This window comes from Pongo abelii, chromosome 3 (assembly GCF_028885655.2).
Source record: "Pongo abelii isolate AG06213 chromosome 3, NHGRI_mPonAbe1-v2.0_pri, whole genome shotgun sequence".
In the NCBI taxonomy this organism is placed as follows: domain Eukaryota; kingdom Metazoa; phylum Chordata; class Mammalia; order Primates; family Hominidae; genus Pongo; species Pongo abelii.
In genome coordinates this window covers 49,680,297-49,693,481 of record NC_071988.2, presented here as the reverse complement: position 1 = coordinate 49,693,481, position 13,185 = coordinate 49,680,297, and the positions used below count along the sequence as shown (strand labels likewise).

Genomic DNA, 13,185 nt, shown 5'->3' with positions numbered 1-13,185 from the left:
AGTACTTAAGTTCAGATGAATATGTTAGGATGGGTGCTAATCCATTATGACTGGTGTGCTTACAAGAAGATCAAATTTGGACACAGATACATACAGAGGAAAGACCATGCAAATACACAGGAAAAAGACAGCCATCTACTTAGCAAGTTGAAAAGAAACCAACCCTTCCAACACTTTCACTCAGACTTTTAGCCTTCAGAACTATGAGAACATAAATTTCTGTTGGTTAAGCCACCTGGTCTGTGATGCTTTTTTTATTGGCAACCTTAGCAAATTCATACAGTCACCATTCATTTTTGTACACCACACTGAATCTAATCATATTTAGATTTCTTTTTTTAAAATCAAGAAGCAGCACATCATTGTCCGCTAACTTCTCTATGGGAATACACTGTCTAGATTGGCACGTAAGCACAAACTGCACAGATAGCTGGTGCTTCACCAAGTCCAACTTGCTTCCCAGAACAAAGGGAAGTTGGCCTTACAGATAAATCTAGGACTCTGCCTATTAGGATCTAGAACACTGGCCTCTGCTTTAATTGTTTTTTTCTGTCTTTTTCACTAAAATTCAGAAAAATTCCTAGGTCTAATATCATGCAGGGTCACCCTATTACAATACTATGGGGTTTCAGAGAAAGGAGAGCTCACATTGGGTCAGGGGATGGGAAATGCTTCATTAGGGGGTGGCATTCAAACCATACTTCTTTTTCTTTTTTTCCTTAGGGGAAAGTGAGAACGCAGTCTCTCACTATCACCAATTATGCAACTGAGTTTCCCATATTTGGGGAAATCGCAGGGGTCAGCACATCCTGAGTGCAATGGATAAGCCTCGCCCTGGGAAAACCGCCTTCGTGATCATGGTATCTCCTCTGCCAGCTAAGTATCAAACCATGCATGAGTGGGATAGGCAGCAATTAACAGGCAGTATACTTTAATTGGAAATAAAAGATTAAGAAAATCAGTGAAGTCTGGAAAATTTGGTATTTAGAGAGAATGGTTTCATATCATTAAAGCATGTATATGTTTAGGGGGTGGTGCATAAAGACTTTAAAACGTATTCTAGAAACAAGTTATTAATGATTATTGTAAGGTTAAAAAACTTGGATATTAGCCCAAAGGACAAGTGTATTTCAACTTACATGGGATATCTGTTAAAAATAGTTTCCTGAGCCCCATTCACGAATAAATAAACAGGAATCTCTGCCAGCAGGCCTCCATTATGTGCATTATAGCTAGCTTCCCAGATGCTGCTTATTATCACACTAAAATTTGAGAACTACTGCAATAGATATTAGGAAACTATTAAATGGCCCTGCAAATTTTTGAGCAAAGAGTAACCAAATTATATCTACACTTTAGGATGATTAATCTAATAATGATAGGTATTCAAGACAAGGTAGATATGGGTTTAGGAAGTTGACGTACCAGACAAGGCAAGAGACAATGAAAGTTGAGATAAAAGTGGATATAAAGGGCTTTTTGTCTTACTGTGTAAAAAATGTGACAAAGATAGGAATGTAGATTTTATAGCTCACATATAAGAGGATGAGATAAAGAAGTATCGAGGAAGACTGTGAGTGTTAATATTGAGTGTCAACTTGATTGGATTGAAGGATGCAAAGTATTGTTCCTGGGTGTGTCTGTGAGGGTGTTGCCAAAGAAGATTAACATTTGAGTAAGTGGACTGGCAGAGGCAGACCCACCCTCAATCTGAGTGAGCACCATCTAATCAGCAGCCAGCACAGCTAGAATAAAGCAGGCAGAAGAACGTGGAAGGAGCCGACTAGCTGAGTCTTCTGGCCTTCACCTTTCTCCTGTGATGGATGCTTCCTACCTTCGAATATCGGACTCCAAGTTCTTCAGCTTTTGGACCACTGGACTTACACCAGTGATTTGCCAGGGGCTCTCTGGCCTTTGGCCACTGACTGAAGGCTGCACTGTTGGCTTCCCTACTTTTGAGGTTTTGAGACTTGGACTGGTTTGCTTGCTCCTCAGTTTGCAGACAGCCTATTGTGGGACTTTACCTTGTGAACATGTGAGTCAATACTCCTTAATAAATTCCCCTTCATATATACATCTATCCTATTAGTTCTGTCCCTCTAGAGAACTCTGACTAATACAAAGACTAAATATTAAGTTGTGGAAGGGTTAATTAGAGATAGGGGCATCATAAGGAAAAGGCTGTTGAGCATTTAAGTGGAAGTACATGATGTATTCAGACTGAGACATGTTGAATTTTGCTATTCTGGTAGGACACTCAGAGCAAGACATTCATTCAGCTGGCTGTCTAAAATATAAGCTGGAGTCTAAGAGCGATGTCTGAGCTGAAAATACTGATTCAACATTTATCTGGAAGAGATGATGATTGAAGCAATCTGAATGGATAACACTTGGCTCTTATCTATCCAACATAGGCCATAGGAGAAAGTCACACAGAACCAGTGAATTTAATGACAAACTACAAGAATTTTAAATTGAAATTTTATTGTTATGATTTCTTACCTTGTTAAGTTTATAATAGTTTACATTATGATCAGTACCTAAAATTACATTCTCTAGGCCTTAGGTTCATTTTCAAAACTAAAAACAAACAGCCCTTACAATTTAATTGTAATGAACACATAAGTATTTTTCTTATAAAATCAAGTACAGTAACAGCTAAAGAATTGTGTCACCTGGGTCATCCTGGTCCTTACTGTTTCCAGTATCTTCTGTATTTACCTTGCAAATTCTCAGTTTTCTTCATGTGGTGCCCACTGGTTGTAAACTTTCTGAATCTTTTCATTTTGACAACCTATCCTACCATGACTTGATTGTTTGGTTACAGATTCAAGATTTGAAATCATTTTTATCTCAAGCTTGGAAAGAACTGTTATACTACCAGTATTGCTGATGTGCTCCCAATGCTGATGCTTATTCCTTTGTAATGAGCTTGTTTTGTCTGTCTCTGAAAGCTTCTAGGATTTCCTTTTTATCATTAGAGTTTAAATTGTTATCAAAATGATGCTAGATTTTATTTTTCTTCTTGGCTCTTAGGAGACCCTTTCAATCTAAAGAAATCTTTCTATCTTCAGTTCAAAAAAAAATTGTCTTCCATCATTTTCTCCCTTCCACTCCCGCAAGTGTGTCCTTATGTGATTTCTATGAATGCTGTACCTACTAAATCTACCATGTCCCTTAACTTTTCCATCACATTTCTCATCTATTTATTTTATTATTTATCTCTCTGTGACTTTATCTTTCAGATTGCCAATCTTTTTTTCAACTGTGTTCTTTCTAATATTTAGCATGTATACTGAATATTTAAATTTCCAAGAACTCTTTTGTATCTTCTAATTGCTTCTTTTTTTATAGTAGTCATCTTTGTTTTATGGATCCAACTTCTTTAATACTCCTGAAGACACTAAGTAGGATTTTAATTTTTTTAAAATTCTCTTCTCTTACCTAAATTGTTTCTTTTTCATCCAGGTGTTGGTTGTTCTGTCTGTTCATCTTGATCTGTCTCTTCCATTCTATTCTTTTTCCTCCTGTGTGAGTTGCATCTGCAGTTTGGTTGTCCTGTTTCCCTAATAATCCTTTTGAAGAGGAGAGTAGGCTTCACAGAAAGGCATGACACTTGTCAACAGGCAGACTTCCCTGTAAGATAGGTGGCCTGGGAACAGACCAACAGGCAGACAAGGCTACCATTTGATAAAATAAAGAGGGGTTTACTCTGAAGTCAAAGTGCTTTAGCCTTTTGTGCCCATGAGTGCAACACCCTATCCTTTTAATTTTCCTCTGTATTATTTTGAAGGACCCCAAGATCTATTCTACTTCTTTCTCAGGATCCACCCAAACCAGAAACGTGCCTCAGGACCCAGTCAATTTCTTTCAAATTATGGTACTTAATCTATTACCTGAACCAGAAACCTCTGGGTTAGTGTTTTAAACATTTTCCATCTTCTTTTAGCTAGCAGTCATAATTATTAAAGTTAAATAATATTGTGATACTGTACCTTACATTCAGTATCAACAACAAAATTACCTTGCTTTCTTTTAAGAGACTTTTTTAGAGTAGTTTCAGATAAGCAAAAAAAATTGAGAGGAAAGTACAGAGTTCTAGTATGCAACCTCTTTCTCTGATATACACACAGTTCCCACTATTAGCATCTTGCATTAATGTGGTACATTTGTTACAATTGATGACCGTCACCTTGCATTGTTATAGCACTTTATTTTTTATAAAAACATTTAGTTATCTCATTCAATCATCAGATAGTAGGTGTCCAATAAATATTTTTGAATCATTGAATGAAATTAAGCATCTGCACATGAGCTACAATTGGTTGCAATTAAATCATATGGCAGAAGAAAAATATTAAAATAACTATACTTTTAGTTTCAGCATCTATCATTTGCTAAATTATGTCTTCCAGACTACTAACAATTCCTTGGAGTGAGCATTTGATATCTAAAATTTTCCCTTCACCTGGCTCATCAGGCAACATGACTATCTAAACTATGCAAATAAACACAATAAAGCAAACACCTGAAATTATCCTTTATCAAACTATTGTTTTTACAACCCCTTTAATTGTAGCAATCTTCTGGTACAACTTATTAAAACTGAATTTACAAAAAACATGCTCTTCCTCTTACCAACATTTGAATCATCTGAAACATTGCTTTTGAACGCCCACCCTGTGCTGGGAAGAAAATTTATCCTAACCATCAAATATTAATGTAAGTGATATGGTTTGGCTGTGTCCCCACCCAAATCTCATCTTGAATTGTAGCTTCCATAATTCCCAAGTGTTGTGGGAGGGGCCCACTGGGAGATAATTGAATCATGGGGGCAGTTTCTCCCATACTGTTCTTGTGGTAGTGAATAAGTCCCACAAGATCTGATTGTTTTATAAGGAGTTTCTCCCTTTCACCTGGCTCTCATTTTTCTCTTTTTTCTTTTTGTTTTTTTCCTTTTTCTTTTTTTTTTTTTTTTTTTTTTTTTTTGAGATGGAGTCTTGCTCTGTCTCCCAGGCTGGAGTGCAGTGGCATGATCTTGGCTTACTGCAACCTCCACCTCCTGGGTTCAAGCAATTCTCCTGAATCAGCCTCCCAAGTAGCTTGGATTACAGGCACCTGCCACCGTACCTGGCTAATTTTTGTATTTTTCTTAGTAGAGATGGGGTTTCACCACGTTAGCCAGGTTGGTCTTGAACTACTGACCTCAAGTGATCCACCTGCCTTGGCTTCCCAAAGTGCTGGAATTACAGGCTTGAACCACCGCACACCCAACCTCATTTTTCTCTTTTCTGCTACCATGTGAAATGGGCCTTTTGCCTTCTGCCATGATTGTGAGGCCTCCCCAGCCACGTGGAACTGGGAATCCATTAAATGTCCTTTTCTTTATAAATTACCCAGTCTCCATTATGTCTTTATTAGCAGCGTGAATACAGACTAATACTAATAATCTTCCTAGTAAGATTAGGAAGTTGCCAGAGGAAGAAAATGCTCAAATGCTGAAAGATAGATATCTTATACTACATAAATCCGAAAAAAAAAAAAATAGCCTCAGTAATTTGTAACCTGTGTTTTCTGCTTTCATAAGCAGGATTCTCTTAGGCAAAAAAAAAAAAAAAAAAAAGTGTCTGTTCATAGGGGTCAGATCTAAAACTTAATCTGTCATTGGGTAGAAATCTACCTCCAATGATAGCTCAGAGTTTCATAGCATATTCCTGTCATAACTGTTATTTTCTTGAATCCTTAACTTTGATGGACTTTAGAAATCAGCATGTTGAGGGGCAACCCACTCGGGTCCCCTTCCACACTGTGGAAGCTTTGTTCTTTCACTCTTCACAATAAATCTTGCTGCTACTCAAAAAAAAAAAAAAAAAAAAAAGGGCAACCCACTCAGGTCCCCTTCCATGCTGCAGAAGCTTTGTTCTTTCACTCTTCACAATAAATCTTGCTGCTGCTAAAAAAAAAAAAGAAAAAAAGAAATCAGCATGTTAAGAAGATTGATTGCTGAGAGGAAAAACCTTTTGTTTGGTTGCATACTGTTAACAACAAGAGGCCATTGGAGGAAAAAGAGCAATAGTCAAATAAGGAAACCACCATTATTTTCTTTTTGCATATGTTCTATATGTTTTGGCCCTATTACAGAGTAATCAGGAATCCCCAAAAATAACTGCCTATGAGTTTTAGAACAGGTAGGCATTTAAGAATAAGATGAGGCCTGGGAGAGTTGAATTGTAACAGTGTACACGTAGAAGCCCACTGAAGAAGTCTTAGAGATTGTTCTTATCTTCATTTATCTTATACTTGGCAAAGAAACTTAAAAAAATTTGGTTGAAAGGAGTATGTCAACTTCATATCCTAATTACTGTCTTGTGATCCTTTTACTTATTAAACTTCTTAATATAAACCAAGAACTCTGACATAACATAATGTTTAGACCTACTTTCCTAATAGAGTTGACCCTTGAACAATACAGGTTTAAACTGCATGGGTCCACTTACACATGGATTTTCCTCCACCTGCCACTCCTGAGATGGCAAGACCAACCCCTCCTCTTCTCCTCTTCCTTCACTTTACTCACCATGAAGATGACAAGGATGAAGACTTTTATAATAATCCACTCCCACTTAATAAACAGTAAACACATTTTCTCTTCATTTTGATTTTCTAAGTAACATTTATATTCTCTAGCTTACTTTACTGTAAAAATGTAGTATATAACACATATAATTTATAAAATATGTGTTACTTTACTGTTTATATTATTAGTGAGGCTTCTAGTCAACAATAGGCTACTAGTAGTTAAGCTTTGGAGGAGTCAAAAGTTTTATGCTATATCAGTCCGTTCTCACACTGCTATAAAGAACTACCTGAGACTGGGTAATTTATGAGGAAAAGAGGTTTAATTGACTCACAGTTCCACAATCTCTACAGGAAGCATGGCTGAAAGGCCTCAGGAAACTTACAATCATGGCAGAAGGTGAAGTGGAAGGAAGCACATCTTCACATGGTGGCAGAAGAGAGGGAGAGAAGGAGGAAGTGCCGCACACTTTTAAACCATCAGATCTCATGAGAACTCACTCACTATCACAAGAACAGCAAGGGGGAAATCCACCATAATGATCCAATCACCTCACACCAATTCCCTCCCCAACATTGGGAATGACAATTTAACATGAGATTTGGGTGGGAACACAAAGCCAAACCATATCATATGGAAATTTTTAACTGTTTGGTTGATCAGTGCTCTTTACTCCTGCATTATTGAAGGGTTAACTATAAATCTTTAAAAACACACACACACACAAAAGAATATTTACTTAACACTGCAAGGAATATTTAAGAATATTTATCTTAAACAGTATCTTACTTTAAAAAGTAAAATTAGATGTATTACTTTAAAAATCAGTGATAAAACCTTGTTCTTAAAATTCTGGCCACAGAATTAAAATATAAAATACAAATTATAAGTTACACAAAGGTGTAACTCATAAAAGAAAAAATACACATTTCAGTCATGTACACACATACATACATTTTGCAAATAATTTATACTCTGAATTTATATTTACTATATAAATCTTTAAAAGCTGAAAGTTTATCAAATTAACAAGTTCAATAAAGTGACTATACATTAGATAAACATGGAAAATCAGTTATTTTCTAATATCCCACCATTATCCATAAAATATTTTATGAAAAAAAATCTGAATATCTACAACAAGAAAATTAAATGCCATGTAATAAATTGCTTACAAGAGTCCAATTATTTAGACCACGTAGTACCCACGCCCTTTGCTATTTGACTTTGCAGTTCCTCTTTCCAAAGAGGTGAAGTCTATCCCACCTTCTCACCCCTGCTAAAATTTGGGGTAGGAAGGTGGTGATTTGTTTTGGCCAATAGAGTAAGTCTAAGGTTCTAGAGACCTTTAATATTTTTGCTTGTTGCTTTTTTGTTTCTGCCATTGCCAAACAAACAAGCCTTGTCTAGCTCACTAGCCTGCTAGAAAAGGAAAGATATACAGAACAGCTAAGTTGTCTTAGTCATCCAGCAAAAGCTATCTTAGATGAGGTAATACCAGGTGATCTCTAGATGTGAGTGACTGCAACCAAGATTGGCAGAGTTACCTCACCAACCAGCAGCTGACCACAGTCAAATAAGCAAACCCAGCCAAGATCATTCAAGCCAAGTACAAATTAACCAAGCCCAAGAGACTTACAAGCTAAGTAAATGTTTAACATTAAATGCCACTGAAGTTTAGCAGTTATTACACAGCATTATTGTGGCAATAGATAATTGATACACACTATTTAAAGACATTACTAACATGGAAATATGTATATTCTTGTATTTTCTAGATTTTCTAAATGGCCCTAAAAGAGTTAATACTCATATAGCCTTTACTATATGCCAGGCACTGCTCTTATTTAGACCCCATAATAATTCTCTAAGAAGGCACTATTATCATTGTCATTTAATAAATGATGTAACTAAGGCACAAAAATTTTAGTTTCCCCAGATCTCACAGCTCAGTGGCGGAACTAGGAATAGAACTTTAATAATATGGCTTCAGAATCCATGGTCTTAACTATTGCACTATAATACATTTTGGAAATTTTGCTTACAAAATTAAAAATATATATTCATGTATTATAAATATACTATATATATAGAGAGAGAGAGAATATAATTTTAGTAAAATAAAACTATTTTGGTATTATGCTAGCTTGGTACAACCTACATTCCAGCCTACCCATACACACATCTTCAGCTGTGTTGAGAGTAGAAACTAATCCAAACCAAGCCAGTCAGATTTTTTCATCAGAAAGTATAAAATTGGAACAAAGAAACAATCTGTCAAACTTTGAACTGGAACTCTACAGGGTCACCTCTGAAGCATATGAAGAAGCCAAAAATATCAGTTTACAAAGAAAAAGATGGTGAAGCAAATTTTTAAATAGAACTGGAAATCAAAGACCATGATGCCTCCTAAAGAGAGGTGTTGTCTTAGTTCCTGATAGCTTTTCAGACATGGGTTTCAGTGCCTCATGAGATTCAATAACAATCCTGGCCTTGATTCCTATAAGAAACCCATATATTCTCTTATTAAGTTCTTCCTTTCTTCCTAAAATAGTTTGAGTAGTTTTCTGTGGTAGATAGAATAACATTCCCCCGAAAGATGTCCACATACTAATCCCAGAACCCAGCAAAAGGAACTCTACAGATACGATTAAGGCAGTGATGTTGACATGAAGAGATTATCCTGTATTACTCAACTGGGTCTAATGTAATCACAAGGGTTTTTATAAGTGAAAGAGGGATGCCAATAGTGAAAGCAACAATAAAACAATGGTTTGAGAACATAAAGGGGAAAAATAGAGGCAAGTTGTTTTTTCATTGCAAATTTGCCTAGGGTGTGATTTTACAAAACAGTGTTTAGCAGTTTCTTTAAAAGTAAGCATAGTCCTGCATACAATCCAGGAATTGTGCTCCTAATTTTTGCCCAATTGAGTTGAAAACATATAGTCACACAAAAACCAGCACACAAATGTTTATAATGGTTTTATTCATAATTGCCAAAATCTAGAAGCAAGGAAATGTCCTTCAATGGGTGAACAGATAAGAAAATAAAGATGTATTCATACAATGGAATTTTATTTATCAGTAACAAAGGAACGATTAACCTCCAGTTTCCAGTCCAGCACATAAGGAGCTGGAAGTCACCATTTCATCCTAAGAAGTAAAAAACTGAACAAACAGAAATCAATGACTCCTTTGAGATATAACAGAGAGTTGGGGTCACAGGGCAAACCACCGCACCTCAAGTTGGAGAGACCAACTGCCATAGCTTGCTGTAGCAGAAACTCACAAATACAAACTCACCAGGGGAACCAGTGGTGAAGTAGGGAAACCTTAACTATAACTGATGAATTGCTGAAATCTCAGCATGGAAAAGTCTGAGAGATAAAAACTCCAGTGGGGGGCCAGTTAGCCAATCATTGACGGCCCCACACTTTTTTGAGTTTTACCTCCAGGAACTCAACCAGGTTCTCACAGTGAATATCAGAGAATAAAAAATTAGCCTGTGCTTCTTGTAGAGGGAGGGAAAAATAAACCATTTTGAAATATGCCAGAGCATTCTGTTCTTCTTAACAAGGTTTTCCCACAGGAGAAACTAGTTAACCAAACCCTAACATGCTGAGGCTTTACCAAAGTCTAACTAATGGGGGATGGGAAATACTCAACTCCAGCTAGCTCTAGTGTTTCATTTGAAAGAAGAGAAATACCCAGTGCCAGCCCATGTTAGCCATCCTTTCCCACCTAAGGGGAAGGAGGTGGAAACTGAGAAATACGTGTGAAGTTCAAAGTTCAGAGGCAAAGGCTCACTAGAAGACTGAGATCTATTCAAATGACTACAGAATGATTCCTCCTCCTCCCCACACTTAACCACATGTTACCAAAAGCCTATTTACTGCAGTTCCTTTTATTCTATACATTATGTCCAGCTACCAAGAAAACGTTATGAGACATATTAAAAGGCAAAAACCACAGTTTTTAAAAAGAGAAAGCATCAGAGCCAGGCTCAGATATAGCAGAGATGTTGAAATTATTAGACTAGGAATTTAAAACAACTATGATTAGGTTGCTAAGGGCTCTAATGAATACAGTGAGCAGCATGAAAGAACAGATGAGCAATATAAGCAGAGAGAGAGAAATTCTAAGAAATAACCAAAAATCAATGCTAGAGATAAAAAAAATTACTGTAAAAGAAATAAAGAATGCCTTGGATGGGCTTATTGGCAGACTGCATATGCTGAAGAAAGAGTCGCTGACCTGAAATATATCTTAATAGAAACTGCCAGAATTGAAAAGCAAAGAGAACAGAGACTGAAAATATATATATACAATATCCAAGAAGTGTAGGACAACTACAAAATGTATAACTATGTGTAATGGGATTTCTAGAAAAAGAAGAAAGAAAGGAACAAAAGAAATATCTAAAACAACGACCAAGAATTTCTTCAAATTAGTATCAGACACCATCCACAGATCCTCGAAACTCAGAAAAAAATCCAAGCAGGATAAATGAGAAAAAAAAAACAATAGGAAAAAACCCTACACTTAGGCACATCATTTTCAAACTACACAAGATGGAAGATAAAGAGAAAAAATCCTGTTCTATGGCCATACCACCCTTAATGTGCTTGATCTTATCTGATCTTGAAAGCTAATCAGGCAAGAGAAAGAAATAAAGCATATTCAATTAGGAAAAGAGGAAGTCAAATTGTCCTTGTTTGCAGGTGACACGATTGTATATTTAGAAAACCCCATCATCTAAGCCCAAAATCTCAAGCTGATAAGCAACTTCAGCAAAGTCTCAGGATACAAAATCAATGTGCAAAAATCACAAGCATTCTTATGCACCAAAAACCAACAAACAGCAAATCATGAGTAAACTCCCATTCATAATTGCTTCAAAGAGAATAAAATACCTAGGAATCCAACTTACAAGGGATGTGAAGGACCTCTTCAAGGAAAACTACAAACCACTGCTCAACGAAATAAAAGAGGACACAAACAAATGGAAGAACATTCCATGTTCATGGATAGAAAGAACCAATATTGTGAACATGGCCATACTGCCCAAGGTAATTTATAGATTCAATGCCATCCCCATCAAGCTACCAATGACTTTCTTCACAGAATTGGAAAAAATTACTTTAAAGTTCATATGGAACCAAAAAAGAGCCTGCATTGCCAAGACAATTCTAAGCAAAAAGATTAAAGCTGGAGGCATCATGCTACGTGACTTCAAACTATACTACAAGGCTACAGTAACCAAAACAGAGATATAGACCAATGGAACAGAACACAGGCCTCAGAAATAACACCACACATTTACAACCATCTGATCTTTGACAAACCTGACAAAAACAAGAATGGGGAAAGGATTCCCCATTTAATAAATGGTGCTGGGGAAACTGGCTAGCCATATGTAGAAAGCTGAAACTGGATCCCTTCCTTACACCTTATACAAAAATTAATTCAAGATGGATTAAAGACTTAAATGTTAGACCTAAAACCATAAATACCCTAGAAGAAAACCATTCAGGACATAGGCATAGGCAAGGACTTCATAACTAGAACACCAAAAGCAATGGCAACAAAAGCCAAAACAGACAAATGGGATCTAATTGAACTAAAGGGTTTCTGCACGGCAAAAGAAACTACCATCAGAGTGAATAGGCAACCTACAGAGTGGAAGAAAAATTTTGCAATCTACCCAACTGACAAAGGGCTAATATCCAGAATCTACAAAGAACTCAAACAAATTTACAAGAAAAAAACAACCCCATCAAAAAGTGGGCAAAGGATATGAACAGACACTTCTCAAAAGAAGACATTTATGCAGCCATCAGACACATGAATAAATGCTCATCATCACTGATCATCAGAGAAATGCAAATCAAAACCACAATGAGATACCATCTCACGCCAGTTAGAATGGCGATCATTAAAAAGTCAGAAACAACAGATGCTGGAGAGGATGTGCAGAAATAGGAACGCTGTTACACTGTTGGTGGGAGTGTAAATTAGTTCAACCATTGTGGAAGACAGTGTGGCGATTCCTCAGGGATCTAGAACTAGAAATAACTAGAACTAGTAATGGGATTGACCCAGCAATCCCATTACTGGGTATATACCCAAAGGATTATAAATCATGCTACTATAAAGACACATGCATACATATGTTTACTGTGGCACTATTCACAATAGCAAAGACTTGGAACCAACCCAAATGTCCATCAATGATAGACTGGATTAAGAAAATGTGGCACATATACAGCATGGGATACTATGCAGCCATAAAAAAGGATGAGTTCATGTCCTTTGCAGGGACATGGATGAAGCTGGAAACCATCATTCTCAGCAAACTATCAAAAGGACAGAAAACAAACACTGCATGTTCTCACTCATAGGTGGGAAATGAACAATGAGAACACTTGGACAGAGGGTGAACATCACACATCAGGGCCTGTTGGGGGGTGGGGGGCAGGGGGAGGGATAGCATTAGGAGAAATACCTAATGTAAATGACGAGTTGATGGTTGCAGCAAACCAACATGGCACATGTATCAAACCTGCCTGTTGTGCACTTGTACCCTAGAACTTACATTAAAAAAAAAA

At 36.7% G+C, this 13,185-nt stretch overlaps 1 protein-coding gene and 1 non-coding gene across 2 annotated transcripts in view; both read right to left on the bottom strand.

Annotated features, from left to right (window-relative positions):
- Positions 1-720: 720 nt before the first annotated feature.
- LOC112133291 (U1 spliceosomal RNA) lies at positions 721-884 on the bottom strand. Its single transcript, XR_002914959.1, has one exon. It is a non-coding gene; the product is annotated as a U1 spliceosomal RNA (small nuclear RNA).
- A 5,050-nt stretch (positions 885-5,934) lies between these two features.
- The window catches only part of CENPC (centromere protein C), a 121,631-nt gene continuing 114,380 nt past the window's right edge, over positions 5,935-13,185 (bottom strand). The window contains exon 20 of the mRNA XM_054553907.2: positions 5,935-5,953. The gene's annotated coding sequence lies outside the window, so the exon portion shown is untranslated. The remainder of the gene's footprint in view (positions 5,954-13,185) is intronic.